This window comes from Leucoraja erinacea, unplaced genomic scaffold (genome assembly GCF_028641065.1).
Source record: "Leucoraja erinacea ecotype New England unplaced genomic scaffold, Leri_hhj_1 Leri_632S, whole genome shotgun sequence".
Taxonomy (NCBI): domain Eukaryota; kingdom Metazoa; phylum Chordata; class Chondrichthyes; order Rajiformes; family Rajidae; genus Leucoraja; species Leucoraja erinaceus.
This window is the reverse complement of record NW_026576545.1, coordinates 64183-76018: the sequence shown is the minus strand read 5'-3', so window position 1 is coordinate 76018 and position 11836 is coordinate 64183. Positions and strand designations below refer to the sequence as shown.

Here is an 11836-nt window from a genome sequence, read left to right as displayed (position 1 = left end):
ATCACAGGCTGGATGGTGTGTAGTTAGTTATACTGTGACCAGATTCATGTAACAAAAATCGAATAGAAATATCAACTGATCATTGTTTGGATTCCATTATGTCAAGTGTCTGCAATGTAACTGAATTTCATGATTCTGTTTCATTTTCATCTTTTTCCTTGATCTTGATTCTATAATCACTCATATATTGAAAGGCTCAGATTCTATCTGAAGTGCTCCTACCATGCTTCTATCCTTGAAAGAGAATATTCCAAATTCCAAACATTTGTTTATTTATATTCATGTTTTCTACATCATAACTACAGGAAGTCCACCACCTATATAAACTCTATTAAAATAGTCTCATGATGAGCAATTCATGGAAACATAGACATTTACAGACCATTTCAATTTATGCAGGGGAGAGTTACGTAAGCACATTTTGCACATTTTAATTCTTCTCCAATAAGGAGATCATGAACAGTGAATGACTTTCTTTGGAATTTCTCCATTTCTCACTGCATTCTTACAATAATCTCTGATGTAATCCCATTATTTTAATTGGTAATTATATTATTCTGCTTAATGAAAATGTATAAAAAGCATATGCTGGAAATCTGAAATGAAATCAGAAATGGTTTGAAACACTCAAGAGGTTAGCATATGGTCTTCAACCTGAATCCTTTATAATGTTTCTCTTTCTACAGATGCTGCCTGACATACTTAATATTTTCACCATTTTCGGTTTTTCTTTTTGCCTCAGCATTTAACTGCCGCATGGGGCCGGTCCCACTGAGAAGCGTGGAGGGGTATGTAGTTTGTGTGTGACATCGCGCGGGGCTCAGAAATGTTTGTAGGTAACGAAATCTTAGTGCGCCAACGGCCTGTCGCGGAACTGACGGCCAAAGTGGGACAGGCCCAAGACCCTGGCACGATGCAACGTCTCACCTCTAACAGCAGCAGAAGCAGGCAAACGATCGCCGAGCTCGGCCTGGGGCTCACGGCCGTTGTGGCCTGGATCCGCCCCCACTTCTACTCCCAGAGCGGGGCCAAGAAAATTGAAGATAGACACAAAATGCTGGAGTAACTCAGCGGGACCGGCAGCATCTCTGGAGAGAAATAATGGGTGACATTTCGTGTCAAGACCCTTCTTTCAGACTGAAGAAGAGTCTCGACACGAAACATCATCCATTCCTTCTCTCCAGAGATGCTGCCGGTGCCATGGAGTTACTCTAGCATTTTGTGTCCATCTTCAAATGACGTCGCGCTCCAGATGGCTGTGTGGACGCATTTTATGGCCATTAACGCACTTTTGAGGTGTGGCCTCTGTTGTAATGGAGGAAACAGGGACTGACTGGAGCCAGAAGAGTGGCTACGATTGAACTGAATAACCATGGAAGATGATGGTGTTCCTATGATTAATCTTCTACTGCTTTTGTTATTTTGTAGTGGATTTTTGTATAACAAGCTCCCTCAAGCAGATATGTGATAATGATCAGTTTCTCTGCTCTAATGAATAAGTGCTCGTGAAGACATTCTGGATACGTCTCCTGCCCCATTCTAAAATCATCTCATGGAACCTTTTACACCAACCTGACAGTACAGTTGAGATCACGGTTTAATGTCACCTCACCAAGTTAAATATTGCATTGATGTGCAAGCTTGGATTTTTGTCCTCTAGTCTCTGGGATGAATCTTTGATCTTCTGATTCAAAAGCAAATGTGCTGGCACTGGCAAGAATCAAATGAGGAACAGCTGCTAGAACCAGCGGGGATTCTGACAAACCAATGCCATTTATTCCGTCAGAAATCAAGTATCTACTTTTAGATGTCAGTAATGCATGTCTTGGATAGGATTCTGGAACTTTATAATGTAATCCATTTTGAAGAGATATTTAGTGAATATTTATATATTTAAAGCAATCCTTATTTAACTAAATTACAAGTTACATCTCAGCTATGCGTGTAGCCATCCCAGCAATAGAGTCACAGTCCAGCAAGGAACATCTACTTGCCTCAGCATGGTAGCACATTTCAGGGAAGTTCTCAGGGATTGCTCCTGGAGTCAATCTCTCTTTTCCTGATGTTAATAATCGGTCCACCTCCAGAGAAGCATCAGAGCTAATGCCAAGGGAACCAGGACAACCATTGAGATCAATCATTTCTATACAGTACAACAAGTATGAAATCCAATCACCTACATTTTGTCCATGAACAGTTCCTACATGACAGCTTTTCTTGCTTGTATTTGAGCCTCCTGGCTCGAACCCCATGATTTGCAGGTAAACAAGACTAAGTTGATTGCTCAGACTGTATTTCAGCTAGTTACTGTTCAGATCTAATATCCTGATGCTTGTAAACAGAACTTCAGAACAATTTGAACATTGAATGGCAATAAATATCTGGCCCATCAGCAGGATAAAGTAGAGAAACTAATACAAGATACAAGATACAAGATACATTTAATTGTCATTTGGACCCCTTGAGGTCCAAACGAAATGCCGTTTCTGCAGCCATACATTACAAACACATAGACCCAAGACACAACATAATTTACATAAACATCCATCACATCGCTGTGATGGAAGGCCAAATAAACTTATCTCTCCACTGCACTCTCCCCCCCCCCCCCCCCATGTCAGAGTGAAAGTCAAAGCCCCCGGCTGGCGATGGCGATTGTCCCGCGGCCATTAAAGCCACGCCGGGTGGTGCGAGGTCGCGCAATTGACATTAAAGTATTGCTGCTTCAATTTTTTTAAAAGTATAGGGAATGTAGTGAGATTATGTTTAATTTAAGGGCCTGTCCCACTGTACGAGGTAATTCAAGAGTTCTCCCGAGTTTCCCCTGATGCAAACTCGGAGAATTACGGTAATAGCCACTCGTAGGTACTCGAGGCACTCGTGGACATTTTTCAACATGTTGAAAAAACTTCACGAGTTTACCGCGTTTCCCGAGTACCTGCTATTTGCGTTACGAACCGCTAAGAGACGTCCTGAGCTCTGATGTACCCGCTAAGTACATTCTACGTACTTACCACGAGTTTGATTTTTTTTTAAACAGGAGTGAGTTAAAAAAGGCCCTTTAGAGATCCAGTTTGGAACAAGCGCTCCAGTCCATCGAGCCTATGTTGACCATCAATCATCCATTCTCACTAGTTCTATGTTATCCCACTTTCCCACACACTCCCTACCACACTAGGGGCAATTTATAGAGGCCAATGTCTTTGAGATGTGGGAGGAAACTGAAGCATCTGTTGGAGATTGACACGGTCTCAGGGAGCACCTAGGGTCAGGATGAAACCGGAGTTTCTGGCACTGTGAAGCAGCAGAACAAACTGAACCACTGTGCTTCTCAATGTTAGACAATAGGTGCAGGAGTAGGCCATTCGGCCCTTCGAGCCAGCACCGCCATTCAATGTGATCATGGCTGTACATAAAATGGCAATGCAAGCGGGTGACAATAATACTGCATCATAGCCTTCAGAATAACTCTGCTCAGTATACTCGAACCACCAAATGGAAAAATATGCTTGGGATGAATTCCAAATCTGCCAATCTACATTATTACGGCCCTTGCACTTTTTTTCCTCTGCACTTTCTCTGCAGCTGTAACAGTATTTTCACTTTGAAACTACCAGATGTACACATTTACAGTATGGAATGATTTGCCTGCAAAACTATGTGTCTCCGGTACAAGTGACCTTATTAAACCAAAACAAAATATTGGTGTTGAATGCAATTCTTTTCTGCCATGCTACATATTCTAATTGTTTTCTTGGCTTAATAGTATTGTATTTATATCCAAAGTTAAAGGTGGGGTAAACATTAACTAAATGCTTTTGAACTTTCAGATCAACCACATTGCTGTTGGTCAGGAGTTATATAACCATATATAACCATTTAACAAATACAGCACGGAAACAGGCCATCTCGGCCCTACAAGTCTGTGCCGAACAATTATTTTCCCTTAGCCCCACACCGCTACCACTCTCTGAGTAAAGAAGTTCCCCCTCATGTTACCCCTAAACTTCTGTCCCTTAATTCTGAAGTAATGTCCTCTTGTTTGAATCTTCCTTATTCTCAAAGGGAAAAGCTTGTCCACATCAACTCTGTCTATCCCTCTCATCATTTTAAAGACCTCTATCAAGTCCCCCCTTAACCTTCTGCGCTCCAGAGAATAAAGACCTAACTTATTCAACCTTTTCTCTGTAACTTAGTTGTTGAAACCCAGGCAACATTTATAAAGGCTAGCATACCAAAAGCTTTCTTTACCACCCTATCTATATGAGATTTCACCTTCAAGGAACTATGCACGGTTATTCCCAGATCCCTCTGTTCAACTGCATTCTTCAATTCCCTACCATTTACCATGTACGTCCTATTTTGATTTGTCCTGCCAAGGTGTAGCACCTCACATTTATCAGCATTAAACTGCATCTGCCATCTTTCAGCCCATTCTTCCAAATGGCCTAAATCACTCTGTAGACTTTGGAAATCCTCTTCATTATCCACAACACCCCCTATCTTGGTATCATCTGCATACTTACTAATCCAATTTACCACACCTTCATCCAGATCATTGATGTACATGACAAACAACAAAGGACCCAACACAGATCCCTGAGGCACCCCACTAGTCACCTGCCTCCAACCCGACAAACAGCCATCCACCATTACCCTCTGGCTTCTCCCATTCAGCCACTGTTGAATCCATCTTGCTACTCCTGCATTTATACCCAACAGTTGAACCTTCTTAACCAACCTTCCATGAGGAACCTTGTCAAAGACCTTACTAAAGTCCATATAGACAACATCCACTGCTTTACCCTCGTCAATTTCCCTAGTAACCTCTTCAAAAAATTCAAGAAGATTAGTCAAACATGACCTTCCAGGCACAAATCCATGTTGACTGTTCCTAATCAGACCCTGTTTATCCAGATGCTTATATATATTATCTCTCAGTATCTTTTCCATTAATTTGCCCACCACTGAAGTCAAACTAACAGGTCTATAATTGCTAGGTTTACTCTTAGAACCCTTTTTAAACAATGGAACAACATGCACAGTACGCCAATCCTCGGAGACTATTCCCGTTTCTAATGACATTTGAAATATTTCTGTCATAGCCCCGGCTATTTCTACACTAACTTCCCTCAATGTCCGAGGGAATATCCTGTTACATATAAATCAGACGTAAGCATGACAGATTTACTTCCTGAGAACCAGGTATATTTGATGGGAATTCTTAGTTTTGTGCTTATCGCTGCAGTTATTCTTTTATATTATTTAATTACGAACCTAAATACCAAAACACATATGGAGGAATCAAGTCCTGGGATCTAAATCAGTAAATTTATGCAACCACACACATAAGTCATAGCATACCACAAATCATACACATTTTAGCTATATCAATAAACTAAAATCAATATGATTTTTGTTCATGTTCACAGAAACCCCATATCCAAGGGTGATCACATATTGATGACTTTGTTATGCAACAAATCATCATTCCATCAATACCTTTTGTTGAATGGACCAAGAGCAAACTATTGTTGTTTACCTTTCTGTCCCATCTATGTGAGATCTGTCTTGTCAATATTAATGCTGCTTGAAACCATGGATCAAAGAGGCACAAAACCTGACACAGCATTTTCAAAATGAGCAGGTTTGAAGGTTTTGAATATATACAGTAAATTTAATTTTTTTTAATATGCAAAAGACAGAATTGCAATAGGAAGAATAAATCTAATTCAAGAGTCAGATCATTGCGTAAATTTTGGATTTGGATTTTTATACTAAATTTACTATCAGAGGAATTGTCCAGCAAGCAAATAAAATAAATAACAACTTGGTTGCTCCCGATGAGAGGGATATCGTATCCATGTGATGTTCATCAGTCCGCTGGTGGAAAAGCCTCAATGCTGGTCTACAGAAAACTGGTTTCTCTGTCAACTCATTTATTTGCTTTACAGCTGCAGTGAAATGAACAAATGTGGATGGCAGTCACTAGAGGAAATTTATAAAGTTAATATAGTGGAGAAAACATTTTCACATGCTTCCATGGCATAGCAAACGCATAGTGAATAATGTTCTAATTTAATGTTTACTACACAAATATATAATTGAAACACACTACAATCTCTAAAGATGCTTTCTGGTCATCCTGCAGCCCAGCTAATCAACATTGTGTTCCTTTGTGTTTGCTGCTTTTGTGATTTCATTTTTTTCATTTTTGATGTTATTTCATTATTTTACTTGACTTTTCTCCAAACCATTGATACAAGCAGCTCTAACAAGACTCAGCATTGACGGACCATCCTGAATTTCATTTTGTGGCATGGTGATGAGATGCCTTGCTGAACTTGTTTATTCTATAGAATGAAGGCTATTCTGCAATGTGAATGAGCAAAGGGACAACTAAACACTGAAGGCCCACAAACTCTCTGATCATAGAGGCCATCATAGCCTCTCTCTGATTATTCCAGGATGAAGCCATGCATCCAAGAGCCAGAATTATATTTACCCTCACTAGATACAGATCAGCTACTGATATCAAACTATTGCTTTGTGTAATGTTCCCACAGATGTGAAAGGAGACATTTCACTCAGTATGGCTTGAGTCTGATCTCAATTTACTTTTCCCTAACCCAATGTAGTGTGTTCACCTTTAATAGAACATTGTGATATTCCTATCTTTAGTATGCTAATTCTATGCTAGATATAAGCTGATACTGACAAGTCTTCCAACCTTTGAGATTGATCTAAGGCAACACATTCTTAATGGTTGATATAGCAAAGGTTTCCCTTTTCCATGCCAATGCATTGTAGTTTTGGACCACCATGTTTCATTGCCATGCTATTGAGCAAGTTCCTTGTTGCTCCAAGTTTATATTGTGAAGTAGGCAAGTGGAAGATGTCCTCAAAGGGTTGTCCTCTAGTGCTGACAATCCACTTTGCATTTTATTTACCATTATAACATTTTGACGATTCACCTGAATACAAAGTTCAATGACCTACTAACCAACTTTGCATGGTCATGAAGTGATAACTACATGGATATTTTGGCCATGCAAATGGACATTTCACATTACATTGTTGATTATCAGTATTGAAAAGTCCGATGACATCATGTGTAAAGAGACTTGAAGCCCCATCAGGTTCTTGATGAATTCATTATTTTCTTCTCTTCTCCGTGCCTTTATTAATCCATAATGACACACGATAGATTCAGTTCATGATTAAAGAAGTGGTGTCCACAGTGTCATTAACAAGCAAAGATATCTTTGAACACTTTCAAGGTAGACCTTATAAAAAGGAAAGGTGGCATTTTATGTCCTTTGGCAGTGCTTTAGCAGTGAAGAATTTTGATGAAAGCTTTTCTGAACTCTATGTTGAAGGTGGTGTAAATGATAGGGTTCACAGCACTATTGACATAACCCAGCCAGGTGAAGGCACTGTACAAGGCTTGAGGGATGTTGCATTTTTTACAGTGCTTGTTCAGGATATGGGTAATGAAGAATGGCAACCAACAAATAATGAAGACCCCTATAAACAAGAGAAGCAGAGATTAATATCCAGCATTGAAAATTCACGAGAAATCCAATGGGTAACTATATAAATAAAAATATTTTCAATGGATAGCTGTAGAGAAAATGGCTTGTTGCGGAGGAAGGCAAACTAGGTGAGACAGTATAGAAACATAGAAACAAAGAAAATAGGTGCAGGAGTAGGCCATTCGGCTCTTCGAGCCAGCATCGCCATTCAAAATGATCATGGCTGATCATCCAAAATCAGTACCCCGTTCTGGCTTTTTCCCCATATCTCTCGATTCCCTAAGCCATAAATCTAAAACAATGTACAATGGAAAATTGGACATGAAAGACTTCAATAAAGAAATTGGAGAAATAAGGCTGTTTCTGAGCTTTAATTAGTGTTTAATTCCTTGTTTTGATGTCAAGACACGTGTAGTATCCAGCATGTGGGGTTTAGTTCAATGGAAATCATGATATTATAGCAAAGACCAGAATGCAAAAAAAACAAGTTTTCATTGTCGAAGGAAATTATCCTCAATTTGTTTGTTCTACATGAATAATGTGCATCAGAAATTCAGTAAAGTCACCATGACTTGGATGGGCTACAAATTAATTTGTAGTGTGGCAATTTTGTCCGATAAGAAATTTAATTGACAGCATTTCACTAAACTACACTCTGCATTTAGTTCAGCACCAGGGTAGTCTTGCACATTTATTTTGTATCTTTCACCAGCTTGCGGCTGACATGCAGAGAGCAGAGCAAATGAACCAATGAGGAGAGAAACCATTAGTTAAAAGGAATCTACCTCAGCAGGTTTGTTGTTAGGTAGCGGGGTATTGATCTTCAACAGGCAAGTTCATTCAGTATTTAGGTTGGTGATTACTCTATTCTCTCTTCCCTCCCTTGTTGTTGATGATATAGATAGGCCCTCTGTTGTACTTAACTATTTCCTTGGATGCCATTTACATGCCAAGTAATTCCTCCCTTCCCCCAACCATGTGATCATATCCTTGACCTCAAGGTCCCTTCCTCCAACTATCCTTAATGATCCAGGCCTAATCCTTATTGCATCGTACCCTGGTGAACCCAACAGAGGAAAGACCCGTGTGTGTGTGTGTGTGTGTGTGTGTGTGTGTGTGTGTGTGTGTGTGTGTGTGTGTGTGTGTGTGTGTGTGTGTGTGTGTGTGTGTGTGTGTGTGTGTGTGTGTGTGTGTGTGTGTGTGTGTGTGTGTGTGTGTGTGTGTGTGTGTGTGTGTGTGTGTGTGTGTGTGTGTGTGTGTGTGTGTGTGTGTGTGTGTGTGTGTGTGTGTGTGTGCGTGTGTCTGGGTGTCCTAGCACAAACTATGTAAGCCCCTACCACTGCAAATCCCAGGACACATCATCAGCTGAGGTTTGACACCTATTTCTGCCACGTAATATTTCTAGGCTACTGTCTTTAGACATTACTCACAAAGCATTAATAATGTAGTAAGCATGCAGATACAGCAGGCAGTGAAGAAAGCTAATGGCATGTTGGCCTTCATTGTGAGAGGATTTGAGTTTAGGAGCATGGAGGTCCTACCGCAGTTGTACAGGGCCCTGGTGAGACCGTGCCTGGAGTATTGTGTGTAGTTTTGGTCTCGTAATTTGAGGAAGGACATCATTGCTATTGAGGGAGTGCAGCGTAGATTCACCAGGTTAATCCCAGGATGGTGGGACCGACATATGATGAAAGAATGGGTCGACTGGGCTTGTATTCACTGGAATTTAGAAGGATGAGAGGCAATCTTATAGAAATATCTAAAATTCTTAAAGGATTGGACAGGTTAGATGCAGGTAAACTTTTCCCGATGTTGGGGGAGACCAAAACCAGGGGTCACGGTTTAAGAATAAGTGGTTGGCCATTTAGGACTGAGATAAGGAAAAACCTCTTCACCCGGAGAGTTGTGAATCTGCGGAAGTCTCTGCCACAAAGGCAATGGAGGTCAATCCGCTGGATGTTTTCAAGAGAGTTAGATTTAGCTCGTAGGGCAAAAGGAATTAAGCGATATGGGGAAAAAGCAGGAAAGGGGTACTGATTTTAGATGATCAGCAATTATTATATGGAATGGCGGTGCTGGCCTGAAAGGCCGAATGGCCCACTCTTGCACCTATTTCACAATGTTTCTATGCATGCAGGTGCCTGACAAATCCAACCAACTATGTATTTGACAAATCTAGATTAGAAATATTGGAGACAATTCCAAAACACTAAAATGATGTGATTTTGGGAGGAAGCAGTTTGAGCTAAATGATTTCTCCTCTATGCCATCTCCTCTATCAAGTTCTATCTGTGCTTGAGCTGATTTAAACTGTTAAGACAGTTAACTTTTTGTTTTGTAATCCTTGTGCCACTTTCCAATTTCTCTAATAATTCCTTTCCTGCTTTTGCCACCATGAATAATCTCCAGATAAACATCCTCTACCACTACCAAGGGAAAGATCAAAAGTTAGAGGAAGCCCAGTGCTGGATTTGTTTTAATATATTTATGGGAAAATACCTCTGCTGTGGAGAAACAGGATCCCTGTTCCTTGAATTCTTGTATCTAATTGTTAATTTAAACACTTCAAACATGAGCTAGGTAATAAAGATCCTTTAACCTCAACGTTACACAAGTAAATGCATGATCCCATTGGCACTCATTTTGACTCATTTCCAGAAATGGTCTAGATTCAGATGCGTCCGTTACAATGAAGTGCCCACATTTTAGGAAGCTTCTGTATATTCTGCAAAAATAAGCAATTGATTTAAAACTTTCCAACTTCCTTTCATGTCAGCTACTGGCAGTGAAGAGGGAGAGGGTGGTGTCGAGAGATCCTTGAAGGACATCATGGACTCCTTCCCCTCCATGGTTTGCCATTCCAATTTAGAGACATTTATATTACAAATGGTTGGAAACCAAACTGAAGTAATGAACAAAGAAGGGACACAAAATGCTGGAGTAACTCAGCGGAACAGGCAGCATCTCTGGATAGAAGGAAGGGACAATACTAACCAAGGACAATAGCCAGCATCTGAGTTGCTTTCTTCTCCTTTTGCTGGGACATCTTCCTCTTGCTCATGGTCTTGAGTGAAGTTCTTGTTTTACCATTTGGCATCGACTGGATTTCAAAAGCTTTGGTCACTTTGCTTATGTTTTTAGGGTGACCATTCTTCTCTCACCGGGCTGCCTGCTGGTGATGGCAGATTAGAACTCGCTCCCTGGTTAGAGGGAGTAGGCACAGTCAGCTGGCGGCTGGCGGCTGCCATTTTGAGCTTGGTCTTCTCTAGAGGGGTACTGGCAGACGACATCATTTCCATCTCCATCTCATCCTGGTGGCTCACGGCCTCCTGCACCAAGATCAAACATCCCAACACAACACCAAATAAATACCCAATGTGCATGCCAGGCCAATGGAAAGTAATAACTATTAAAATAGACGAGTTGTTCTATTAATCACTTGTTCCAGAAACATTGGGTGGCACAGTGGTGTAGCGGTAGAGCTTACAGCGCCAGGGACTGGAGTTGGATCCTGACTATGTGGCAGTCTGTATGGAGATTGTACATTCTCCCTGTGACCACGTGTGTTTTCTCCACGTGCTCTGGTTTCCTCCCACATTCCAAAGACGTACAGGTTTGTAGGTTAATTGGCTTCTGTAAATTGCCCCGATGTGTAGGATAGTAGTGTATGGATGATCGTTAATTGGCACGGACAGGGTGGGCCGAAGGGCCTGTGTCCACACCGTGCCTCTAAACGAAACTAAACAAGAAGAGGCCATTCAGCGTCTGCAGCTCATTCTATCTTGGACCCAGATACCTCAACTTCATTGTGTTCCCTAGTTGAGTATCGCATGGTACCTATGTACAATGCTTATTGTGTAAAGGTACGTACCACTTAGTACTGGCACCTCTTAAATAGTTGAGGCAGTTTGGAGCAGTTTAGTTTAGTGTAGTGTAGTGTAGTTTAGTTTAGAGATACAGCACGGAAACAGTCCCTTCGGCCCACCCATTCCTTCTCAATGGAAAGCAAATTTATTCTACTTCGCAATGAATTGAACACAACATTCTCACTTTCCAGAACATGGAAGAGAAGCAGTTTCTCAGGGAGAGACAAGAACATGATGAACCTGTTTCTCTTTAGGGAACAGAGCGTAGAGGAGAGATTATGTGCTCTCTATAATAAGGACATTAGAATCATTCGCTCAGATGAAACAGCTCTACATTGGCAGCAACCAGAAAATATAAATTTAAAATAGTTTTCACAAAAGCCAGCAGTGACACAAGACGATTGTTTTAACCCAACTAAAGGGGAACACACAGTG

General features: G+C 40.8%; 1 pseudogene; it reads right to left on the bottom strand.

Annotated features, from left to right (window-relative positions):
* Nucleotides 1-6222: 6222 nt before the first annotated feature.
* LOC129694345 (D(2) dopamine receptor B-like) lies at nt 6223-11640 on the bottom strand (annotated as a pseudogene).
* Nucleotides 11641-11836: the final 196 nt, after the last annotated feature.